Source organism: Staurois parvus, unplaced genomic scaffold, assembly GCF_062004578.1.
Source record: "Staurois parvus isolate SC_StPar_1 unplaced genomic scaffold, SC_StPar_1.0 ptg000235l, whole genome shotgun sequence".
In the NCBI taxonomy this organism is placed as follows: Eukaryota; Metazoa; Chordata; class Amphibia; order Anura; family Ranidae; genus Staurois; species Staurois parvus.
In genome coordinates this window covers 7,775,643-7,787,842 of record NW_028318031.1, presented here as the reverse complement: position 1 = coordinate 7,787,842, position 12,200 = coordinate 7,775,643, and the positions used below count along the sequence as shown (strand labels likewise).

General features: G+C 44.0%; 1 protein-coding gene across 4 annotated transcripts in view; it reads right to left on the bottom strand.

Annotated features, from left to right (window-relative positions):
* Positions 1–10,273, bottom strand: part of LPP (LIM domain containing preferred translocation partner in lipoma) — a 469,545-nt gene extending 459,272 nt beyond the window's left edge. For 2 of the 4 annotated variants that reach the window (XM_089680141.1, XM_089680143.1), the window contains exon 1: positions 10,159–10,273. The gene's annotated coding sequence lies outside the window, so the exon portion shown is untranslated. The remainder of the gene's footprint in view (positions 1–10,158) is intronic. The other 2 variants (XM_089680142.1, XM_089680144.1) reach the window with 2 other exon arrangements.
* Between the last annotated feature and the right edge of the window lie 1,927 nt (positions 10,274–12,200).

The window sequence follows — 12,200 nt, the reverse complement described above, 5'->3', positions numbered from 1 at the left end:
TTTGGCAGTTTGAGGGTTTTTTTTGTGAGTTTTTTGGTTCGCTGGCATGTTGTTGTTTCTGTGGGTCTGTTGGGTTTATTTTTTGTTTGATTCCCATTGTTGTCTTTTGTGTTTTCTGTTTTATCTCTGATCCTCTTTGGCTGTCTTTTTGGTTGTGTGATACTTGTGTGTTGGATGTCTACTCGTGCCCTCTTGCACTGTGTCCCCACTGCAGTGAACATGGGGGAGACTCTGACCCTCTGTGTGGTTCCCTGATCTGCTAATCTATTTGCGCTCCAAATTGGAGTGCAGATAGAAGAGGAGTGATGTGTTTTACGCAATTTCTGGTCCGGAGGTTGTGTCACTTCCCAATGTCTCCCTTATATGGGAGGAAATCCGGACCACATGTATTGATATGTGTGCCAGCCTTTCAGTAGGTAGGGGACCTCCCACCACTACACTGGAGACATCAGTAAAGTTTGGTCCTTTTTGGAGGGGTGGTCCTTGGGAAGCCCAGGGACTATTTAAGGAGCTGGGTTCTGCCCTTTGGTCTTATCAGGCATTCTGCATAGGGAAGTATTAGGAGATACTATACCCCAACACATTAATGTCTAGTGCGTCCCTGTTGGGGGGGGGGGGTGGACCCTGCTTTTTAATTTTGTTTAGGTGACTATTATTCTCTTTAAATAACTTTTTTGACATCCCTATCCTATGCTCTGTTTTATTATAGCTATAAAAGGAGTAGTGGCAAGGACAGTCTGAAATAGACCCCTGCCATTGTGTGTTAAGAGACTGTTTTGAGCTATAATAGTGTATATACTGTACATCCCTTAGAGGGTTAGTCCAGCTTTTTAACTGGATTATTACAGTGAGTAATGAGAAGTATTTGTGACATTCTGGTTGTTCTTCCTTTATTTTAACTTTATAGTTAGATACTGCATATGAACTCCTTTTTGTTTGGATCACTTATAGGGGCATTTTGTTTTCCCCCCCCTGGTCTCCTGATGCTTCCCCACAGTCTGGAAGGGAGTAGATGGTTCACCCTTGCACTATTTGGATGTTGGGTAATGTTGGTTTGTGTAATTATGTGTAAATATCACTTCTTTTCTTTCTCTACTTCTTTGGTGAACAGTTATTCTTGCGTGATGTTGCAATATATTTTGTATTTTGCTGACTAATTAAATTGGATATTTTTGTTATTGATATGTAATACAATACTTTTGTCCTTCTTGTAGATTGATTGTTTTCTTTGCTATGCCTAAATGCCTTTAAGGAGGGGTGGGCTCCCTCTGGTTCATCTGCCCTTGGTCTATCCATTAAATAAATGTTTCTCTACTGTGAGGGCTCTTAAAATTGGAGCGTTGGAAATACAGAATACTGGGGTGCCGTGACGAGGCTATGTAGCTTACGCATGTATTTGCAAATGTGTGCTAACTAAACCCCTGTTTTTCATGCATACTGTTAGACAGGTTAATTTGGTTTGTTTGCAGGCTGGCTGGCAAGTTAGAGCTGGAAATTGTTCTTTTTTTATTGTTTGACATGCGTTGCCCTTCCATGTGCTCCTTGCTTTGAAGGCCAGTTATAGACTGGGGCAGTGGCCATTTTTTGTACTGTTGAATTGTTGGTCAAGGGGGCTCACTGGACACCTTAGATGCCATTGTGCTACATGCTGAGTGTCCAATGCACTCCTGTACCTTTAAGGAGGGGTGGGCTCCCTCAGGTCCATATGCCCTTGGTCTATCCATTAAATACATGTGCCTCTACTATGGGGGCTCTTAAAATTGCAGAGTTAGGACTACAGAATATCAAGGTGCAGTGACGAGGCTCTGTAGCTTACACGTCTTTGCAAATGTGTGCTAACTAAACCCATTTTTAACGCATACTGTTGGACAGGTTAATTTGGTTTGTTTGCAGACTGGCTGGCAAGTGAGAGCTGGGAATTTTTATTTTTTGTTGTTTGACATGCTTCGCTCTTCCATGTGCTCCTTGCTATGAAGGCCAGTTATAGACTGGGGCAATGGCAATTTTTTTGTACTATTTCCTAAACAAACTTGCGGTTCTAAAGAAGCCTATCAATGGCGTAGACTAACATTTGGGTTAGGGTATGTCTGTTTAGAACTTGTAATTTCAATCATTTTATTGTATTCATACACACACACACAGTATTTCCCTGTTGGTTATCTGAAAAATCACCCCTTTTTTCACTTTTATATTTTGTCTGCTTAAATATTGGGATTATAAACCCAGAAAACTAGCAGAATATATACTATTAGTAGCCGCCACACTTTCTGCTTAGATGAGGTTCACTGCAGCCATTGACTTCAGCTGTTGGTTAAACCTTTATGCAAAAAATAATAAATGCACATTTTTTTGCAGGTACAAAAGAAAAATTTTATTATTTTTTGTTACAGGAGCCTGTAAAGCATTGCACCAGCAATCAGCAGAGAGCTGGTGCCATGCAGTTCTCCTGCAGGGGAGAGAACATCCCCCGGTAGCTGTCAAAGCGGGGAGAGCGGAAGTCAGTGCATTCATAACATGTTACACCCTGAATATGGGCGTAACATGTAATAAAAGGTGAACTTATCCTTTAAGTGACTTTAATCTGACAGAGCGGTTGAACAGAAGTTGATCGGTATATCGACTTCTGTTCAACTGCAATGGCCAGACATGGATCAAAATCTTAATAGTCCCTGCTGATCTCGCCAAATTTTGATCCTACCTATGACCACCTTAGAGATAATAAACCCCAAACAAAAAATGTAATACTTGTCTATTGCAGCATATCAATCACTAGATTGGGTGGCTGCATTAGTTTTCTTTTTTTTTAGGCTTATTTCCTTCTATTTTCAGCTGGTGGTCTCACCAGTAACACACCTCCTTTATTAGGCTGTCTGCACTCTTTGTGAATGGGCATAGGAGCACCTCTGGACAGCAGCATTGTCAGGCCGAGTGGGGTGGAGTGTTAGATGTACTATCAGATTTAAATATACTAACAAATTGAAGCCAAACTCTTGCTAATACTTTAGACGCAGTTACAGCAAACAGTTTTTTCCTTTTGAGTTAAAAGCTTAACATAAATAAATAAAAGTTCATCATTGGAAGCACTCATGTCAGTGGTAAATGGTTTGTCTCATCTTTGTAAACTGATACATTCTGCAAGGGAGCTTGTTCTTTTGAAAAACAACAGACTTGCTGGCTGGATCACCAGACGAAAATAGAAGAAAGCCTAGAATACAAAGTGAATGCGGCCATCACATCTAACAGTTGGTAAGCGGCAATATAAAAAAACAACAAACATGTTATACTTACCTGCTCTGTGCAGTAGTTTTGAACAGAGCAGCCCTGATTCTCCTCTTCTCGGGTCTCCCGCTCCCAAGCGCTTCTGGCCCCTCCCTCCTGCCGAGTGCCCCCAGAGCAAGCAGCTTGCTATGAGGGCATTCAAGCAGGCTTACTCCTGAGCCGCTGCTCCTTCTCTCTCCTCATTGGCTGTGATTGACAGTAGCGGGAGCCAATGAGGAGGTTGAGTCCCCGGATAGCTGACGCTCTTATCTACAACGCTGGATTGCGATGGGGCTAAATATGGGGGTAAATATTAGCGGGGCTGCTACACACAAGTTTTTTGCCTTCATGCATAGAATGCATGAAAGTAAAAAACTTGGAGCCTCTTGAGCCATTTAAAGTCCTTGTTCAAAAGCTGTTGGCAACTTGGCTGTGAGCTTCTCTGCTGAATAGTGACCTGGCCTGTCCATTTTATGATTATCATTAAACAGAGAACGCGCATAGGGCGATTTAGTAAGGTGTTTGTGACACAATGCTGAAGCTGTACGCCAAATTCATGAAAACTGACATTTTCATGGTTAGTATTGATATTTACTGTATAGTGCTATTGAGGTGACATTAAGATATACCACCACATTGGCGAAACAGAAAATGGAGGTAACTAAAACCTGTTATGATACAGTCAACTGTTGATTGTATCACATGTGTAATTATTATGTCATATCTTTCAGACAATTCAGTGACAAAGTTTGTCTTTAACCACTTGCCGTCCGCCTGCTGTTTATAAACAGCAGGACGGTGTCACTCTAGGGGCGGGTTGCCGTTCATAAATAGCACCTGCCTCTTCTAGCTGTGCGCGCTCCCTGGGGACGCGCAGGACCGCGATCCGGTGCCCGCTGTGTCCTCTGGACACAGTGAAACACAGATCGTCGGACGGGACCTTCGGTCCCGATCATGTGATCACTGATTGGCCAATCAGTGATCACATGCAAAGTAGTAAGCAACATGTCACTTGTGACATCATTGCTTACTACATGTGAAATCTGTGAATGATCACAGAGGTCACATGGTACAAGGCTATTCACAACAGCCTTGTACCATGTGACAAGGTGTGACCAATCACAACTCACTCAGTATTTCGCAATGGCTGCAAGAATGCAGACAGAGAGAAAGAGAAATGATTGCTTTTACATCCTATATGGGTATAAAAGCAATCACTGAAAAAAAAAAAATCTTCATCACCCCCCACAAGTAGTACAGTGTCACCATGCTAGAGTGACAGTATGTTAAAAAAAAAAACAAAACATAAATAATATAAAAAAATAAAATAAAATGTAAAAAAAATGTTTAAAAATTATAATTTTATATTGGTTATAAACTAATTTGGCTTATTTTTTTTTCTAAAAATATAATGGAATACATTTTGGTCAAGATTTATGATGAAAGATTATTTGCAAAATTTTATAAGAAACACTTTTTTTCAAAATTTTTGGACATTTTCATTTACATAGCAAAAAAAATAAAAATCCCAGTGGTTAATAAATACCACCAAAATAAAGCTTTATCTGTCTCAAAAAAATGGTAAAAAATTCATATGGGTACAGTATTGCATGACCGCACAATTGTCATTCAAAGTGTGATAGCGCTGAAAGCTGAAAATTGCCCTGGACAGGAAGGGGGTAAAAGTGTCCAGACAGGAAGTGGTTAATCATCTCAGCACTGGGCCCTTTCCTGCCCAGGCCAATTTTCAGCTTTTAGTTCTGTCAAGCTTTAAATGGCACTCTGTTATGCAACACTGTACCAATATGCCATTTTTTTTATAATTTTCTTGAGACACACAGAGTTTTCTTTTGGTGGTATTTAATCACCAATGGGTTTTTTGTTTTTTTTTTTGCGCTATTAAATTTTTTATTTTTTTTTCTTATTTTGTTATAAAATTTTGGAAACAAGTCATTTTTCTTCATAAATTTTGATCAAAATGTATACGGCTACATTTCTTTTATAAAAATAACCCAAATCAGTGCATATTATTTGGCCTGTGTGAAAGTTAGAGAGTCTACAAGCTATGGTACCCATCAATGAAAACTGATCACACCAAATGTACTGGCGACTGATCTAGTTTCTTGAGGCCAGAACAGTACAAATACCCCCCAAATAACTCCTTTTTGGAAAGCAGACAGTCCAAGGTCTTTGGTAAGAAGCATGGTGAGTTTTTTTAAGTAATTTTTTTCCACAATTCTTTGGAAAATGAAAAAATGAAATAAAATGTTTTTTTTTCACAAATGTCATATTAATTAAAGTTATATTTCACACATGGCATGAGCATACTTGCAACTACACCCCAAAACATATTCTGCTACTCCCAGAGAGGCCCAGCATCCAAAGAGCACCTTCAGAGCCGATTCACACATGTGCGGTGCGGACTGAAGCTCAGGTTTAAAACTGCATCCAATCTGCATATATGTGAACCGGAACTTAGGCATTATCCACTTTACGACCAGGCTGTCTTCTAACACTTTTTGTTTACAAGTAAAAATCTGTATTTTTGCTAGAAAATTATTTAGAACCCCCAAACATTATATATTTTTTAGCAGAGGCCCTAGACAATAAAATGCTGGGCTTTGCAAATTTTTATATCACACAGTCTTTGCACAGCATTTTTTCAAATGCAATTTTACACACTAACAAAAAAATACACTTTAATGAATTTTAATGCACACAAACAATACCCAATCTTTTGCTAAAATACGGTGTTGCGCTAAGTAAATAGATACCAAACATGTCATTGTTTAAAATTGTGCATGCTTGTGAAATGGCGCCAAAGGTTGGAATTTAAAAATATCCACAGGCGACGCTTTATAAGCCTTTACAGGTTACCAGTTTAGAGTTACAGAGAAGGTCTGGTGATAGAATTATTGCTCTAGCTCTGACGTTCACAGCAACACCTCACGTGTGACGTGATCACTGTTTATGTATGCATACAGGACCGCCGTGTGCATTTGCCTTTGCACGCGAGCACAGGGGGACGGGGGGCTTTTTATTTATTGGTGGGACACTCGTACAGTGACAGATGCTTTTGTGCTTTTCACTGTGACAGATGTTGACGATCCATTAGGGACACTGAGATGTTGAAATTAAACACTATTGCAGATGTTTTTGTGCACTGTTACACTGACAGATGTTGATGTGACACTAGTACACTGTGACAGATGTTTTGTGCACTGGTACAGATGTTGATGTGACACTTGGACAGTGCTCGGTGTACTGTGTGGGGATGGCAGCAGTATGTAATCTCTGTACAGCTGAACACTAAAATGATCAGCTAGACCGAGAAAGTGACAGGCTGCAGTATCCCCATCAACTGCCCCCCCGTACTGAGCTCAGCAGGAAGATCTGATGCAGAGACTTATGTCAGCGATCACGTGATTGAGAGGGCCAATCACAGCACCCATGTCCAGATCTGTGATGTGCTGTGTCCCAAGGAACGCAACCATCACAGGATCACGGCCACACAAGACGCAAGTTCTGACAAGATGTACAGGTACGTCCACTCACAATGGGGAAGCTCCCACACGGCTGTTTATATGCAGTGGCCGGGTGGGAAGAGGTTAAATTGACACGAAACAATATCCTTATTTTCCAATACTTAATGGTCTTGTAATCTATTTTCCATTAAATTACAGTGTTTTTCTGCCTCTTTGTAACATCTTCCATGAGATCCCTAACCTCTCCTTTTTCTCCTCACTTCTGTTAGTTGCATGTTAGTTGTGGTCATGGGCACTGCTCTCTGCAATAGAAGGTACACTCTAAGTTAAGAATACACACTTGGATAGATTTTTTCTTAGCCATCAATTCCAATTGATACTTCATATGTTTATATTACTCGACCAACTTCTCCAGATGGCTCGTTGGCCTGTAAAACTCCACTACTTCCAAGTCTATCAGAGTTCCAACAGATTCATATACATCTTTCCTACACATTCATGAATCTAGGAACAGGCGAAATCCAGCATTCCAACCTGAAGTGAAAGGCAGCACACCACTGAAATCCCAAATCAGTAGTGAAACCCAAGCGTTTTGAGGATAAGCAGAGCCTACTTATCGACATGACAACAGAGACTTGTCACCTTGAAAAAGAGGATCCGTGCATCCTCAAAACGTTTGTGGTTTCTGTAACCTTATTGGGCAGCACAGTGGCTTAGTTGTTAGCACAGGGGTAGGCAACCTTTGAGAAGTGCAGATCTAGTGGAAAAGGTAAGGAAAACTAGAAAATTATAATAAAACAATGTCACTGTTAAAATAGGAACTTAGCCTACATTAAAAATGGACAGTATCAGTCAGTGGAGCAGTTGACAGTGCCAGCAGTTTTATTATTTTTATTTACATTTTTTTTAATAGCCCTGTTGGGGGGGAGGTTGTGAAATATCAGGGGTCTACAGACCCCAGATGTCTCACTTTTGAGGACTGTGTCCTCAATCTCCATTGCTGCAGCTTCAGCTGCACAGAATTAATGAATGAGCAGGAAGAGCTCTGCACAGTGTCCCTGTTAAATTGCAAACTCACAATTTGTCATGCTTCAGTTATGAATGCACACTGTGAGTGATCAGTACCAATCACTCTGTCCATTCAGAAAAGGAGGAGGCCAATAAATTACATATTTACCAGCCCCTGCCCCACTCTTCATCCTAAAACATTTGCCGCAGCAGTCAGCAAGAGGAAGCCGGCAGTGCTGTGAGGAAGAGAAAGGGGCAGAGGAGCAAACATGGTGGTTAAGGCAGGAGAAGGAAAAGGAACCTGAACAGAGTGGCAGCATTTACTGCAATTGATCACCTGTATGTAGTTCCCCCCTTGCAGTAGCTGAAAGACAGGGGCATGGAGGAAAAGCCGGCTTTCAGCTGCTGCAGGGGGGCACTACAGGGGATAGGTTCCAAGCAAATGCTGCCCCCGCCACCTTTCCTGTCCAGGTTTCCCCTCATTATGCCTGTCAGCGTTGCAACTTAAAGTTGTTCCTTCCCTGCGGCACTTTGCATATGTGGGAGGACCAGTCTGCGGTCAGCAAGGAAGGGATGCGATATTCCCATCATCTGCCCCTGATCAACAGGTAGATTATGATTGACGGATTTCCAAACCCTAGGTTAACATTTCCCCATTTTGAACCCTGGCCAGGACATCACCTGCATGCAGTTTCCATGTTCTCCCTTTGATTACATGGGTTTCTTCTACACATTCCTGTTTCCTCCCACACTCACAGGCTGGTAGGTTAATTGGCTCCTGTCTAATGGGCCCTACTTTATGTTTGCAAGATATGGACCTTAGATTGTCCTTGAGGGCAGGGACTGATGAAAATGTACAGTATGTATAGTGCTGAGTAAATTGCTGACACGTTAAAATACTGTCTAAGTTCAAGTTGATGTTCTGGTTTTCTCCTGTGCAGTGACACCACCTAATTGTGCGGCCACCTCTACAAGCGGGTCTACATGCAGTATATGGGGTATGAATTGATGTATTGGGACTTACATTAATCTGTTGCATGTTCCACCAATTGTTGCAGACAGATTTCTATTGCGTATCTACCACATTCTTTATGAATTCCAGGAATAGTTTTATCAGTGGAAAGCACATTCCTTCACACTGCCTGGTTCCTGCTAGGACTAGCCTCAGGGCACACAGGGAGAAGGTGTCCTCCTCCTTACTGGGAACACATCACCATTCTCACCAGGCAACAAGTCACTGCTCTTGCAGACACAGCCCCACACCCGCTCCAATGTACTCCACGGGCAGCACCCGCTCCAATGTACTCCTCCACATACACACAGTGGGTGCTGTGTGTGGCCGAACACACTGGAGCGGGTGTGGCGTCGTGCGTGTTGAGCAACACACTGGAGCGGGTGTGGCGCCGTGCGTGTTGAGCAACACACTGGAGCGGGTGTGGCGCCGTGCGTGTTGAGCAACACACTGGAGCGGGTGTGGCGCCGTGCGTGTTGAGCAACACACTGGAGCGGGTGTGGCGCCGTGCGTGTTGAGCAACACACTGGAGCGGGTGTGGCGCTGTGCGTGTTGAGGAATACACGGGAGTGGACGTCACTCCCATGTACCCCTCCACGCACAGCACCCGCTCCAATGTACCCCTCCACGCTGCTCTGTGTGGCGGAATACATTGGAACGGGTGTGTGGCAGAATACACTGAATTTGGTGTGGTGCTGTGTGTGGAGGAATACATATGGAGTGGAAGTCACACCAATGTATTCCGCCACGCACAGCCCCCGCTCCAATGTATTCCCCCACACACAAATTGTGGGTGGCAGAATACATTGGAGAGGAAGTCACTACACCTACTCCAATGTATTCCTCCACACACAGCACCCGCTCCAATACATTTCTCCACAGAGGACACAGCACCCACTCCAATGTATTCCACCCCACACAGCACCCACTCCAGTACATTCCTCCACAGAGGACACAGCACCACACCCACTCCAATGTATTCCACCCCACACAGCACCCACTCCAGTACATTCCTCCACAGAGGACACAGCACCTACTCCAATGTATTCCACCCCACACAGCACCCGCTCCAATACATTTCTCCACAGAGGACACAGCACCCACTCCAATGTATTCCACCCCACACAGCACCCACTCCAATACATTCCTCCAGAGGACACAGCACCACACCCACTCCAATGTATTCCACCCCACACAGCACCCACTCCAGTACATTCCTCCACAGAGGACACAGCACCTACTCCAATGTATTCCTCCACTCAGCCCTGCTACACACTGGGGCCCCCCATAACATTCCTAACCCTAGGCCCCTCAGCCCCCTCCATAACATTCCTGCCCTGAGGAGTAGGTAGTGAGAGGCCAGATCAGCAGAAGGCCACCCTCACTCCTGCTCACCTCAGTCCGGGGTCTGTACAGGGTGGCGGCAGCGAGGAATCTCCCCTCCGGGTGTCACTTCCAAGTTGACCGGTTAGCAGAAAAACTTCATACTAGTCACCATCTTGGATTTTCTGTGTCTAGTCAAACTAGGCATCCCCGGAGCCCCTTTAGGTGTGCCTGCGCCTTCCTGCTGCTACTACACTGGCTGCCTGGATCACGAGCTCACTTGTACCGACACAGCTGGATTATGTTCTAGCAGTTACATGGATTAGCTGTATTACATCCTAGGTTTGTAGTAAAGGCCTGACTTTGTGCTCCCCAATATAAGGTGCAATGTATGGCCGGAGATGCACATTATGTCGTTCTAGATCACTCTCATAGCACACCATGATAACACGTGTTTGTGTGACTAGTGTCGTGTAGTTCGGAGGTGACCACCCAGAACAGGGTTATATATTTGAGCTGTCCGGGTAGTAGGCTCATTGTCAGGGATCCCAGCCTGTGACTGTCCCTGGAAGTTGACATGTATTGTATGCGCTCATAGGCAGCAGTGACAGGGGTGATGTGTGCACAGCTAAAGGGAGATAGAGGATGCCGGCTGCCCCTGAATACCGGAAACAGGGAAGGGATGGGCCCTCCCACCAATCACATGACCTGACGGGGCCCCGTCCAACCCTTAGTGCAACTGGTGGCTGTAGCAGTGTGTGCGCATGGCGTGCTGGGAAAGCGATGGAATGAGGAAGAAGTGTGCCATGTAAAGAGCTGAACAGCACCGCAAGTGTCTTTGTTAAATAGTGGAGCTTCAGTCAGTTCTTCAAAAATGTAAAGCAGCTGTAGGGGTAAAGATCTGACATGACTCTGTATTACTAGCAGTGAATGGCTTAAACTTAGTTCACACAGACTCTGACAGCTGGCGTTTGAGGGGCGGTTTTAACGCTCCTGAAATGCCTATGCAAATGATACTATGGGCAGCACACAGTGCTGTTCACATGATCAAAATATGAAGTGTTAGCGTTACTTCAAAATTGAAGCTTCATGGAGCCAGGAGGCGTTGAAGTCGAGTCAGGAGGAGTTGCAGCATTCCAACGCCTCCCATTCAAGTCTATGGTGATGCTACTTAAGAGCACTGGCAGGCATTTGCAGTGTGTTAATACCAGTACAGTATATTTAGTTTGTGGTGTGGTTTTAATGCTTATAAAACAATTCAAAACTGCACATTGGGTGTTTGGGGAGGGTTTTAACGCTTGAAAAAAGCCAGTCTAACCCCCATACTAAAGCTCATTACCGCCTGTCTAACCCCTATACTAAAGCTCATTACCGCCTGTCTAACCCCCCATACTAAAGCTCATTACCGCCTGTCTAACCCCCATACTAAAGCTCATTACCGCCTGTCTAACCCCCATACTAAAGCTCATTACCGCCTGTCTAACCCCCCATACTAAAGCTCATTAATGTCAGTCTAACCCCCATACTAAAGCTCATTACCGCCTGTCTAACCCCCCCATACTAAAGCTCATTACCGCCTGTCTAACCCCCCATACTAAAGCTCATTACCGCCTGTCTAACCCCCCATACTAAAGCTCATTACCGCCTGTCTAACCCCCCGTACTAAAGCTCATTAATGTCAGTCTAACCCCCATACTAAAGCTCATTACCGCCTGTCTAACCCCCCCATACTAAAGCTCATTACCGCCTGTCTAACCCCCCATACTAAAGCTCATTACCGCCTGTCTAACCCCCCGTACTAAAGCTCATTAATGTCAGTCTAACCCCCATACTAAAGCTCATTACCGCCTGTCTAACCCCCCATACTAAAGGTCATTACCGCCTGTCTAACCCCCTTACTGAAGCTCATTACCGCCTGTCTAACCCCCATACTAAAGCTCATTACCGCCTGTCTAACCCCATACTAAAGCTCATTACCGCTTGTCTAACCCCCATACTAAAGCTCTTTACCGCTTGTCTAACCCCCATACTAAAGCTCATTACCGCCTCTCTAACCCCCCATAATAAAGCTCATTACCACCTCTCTAACCCCCCATACTAAAGCTCATTACTGC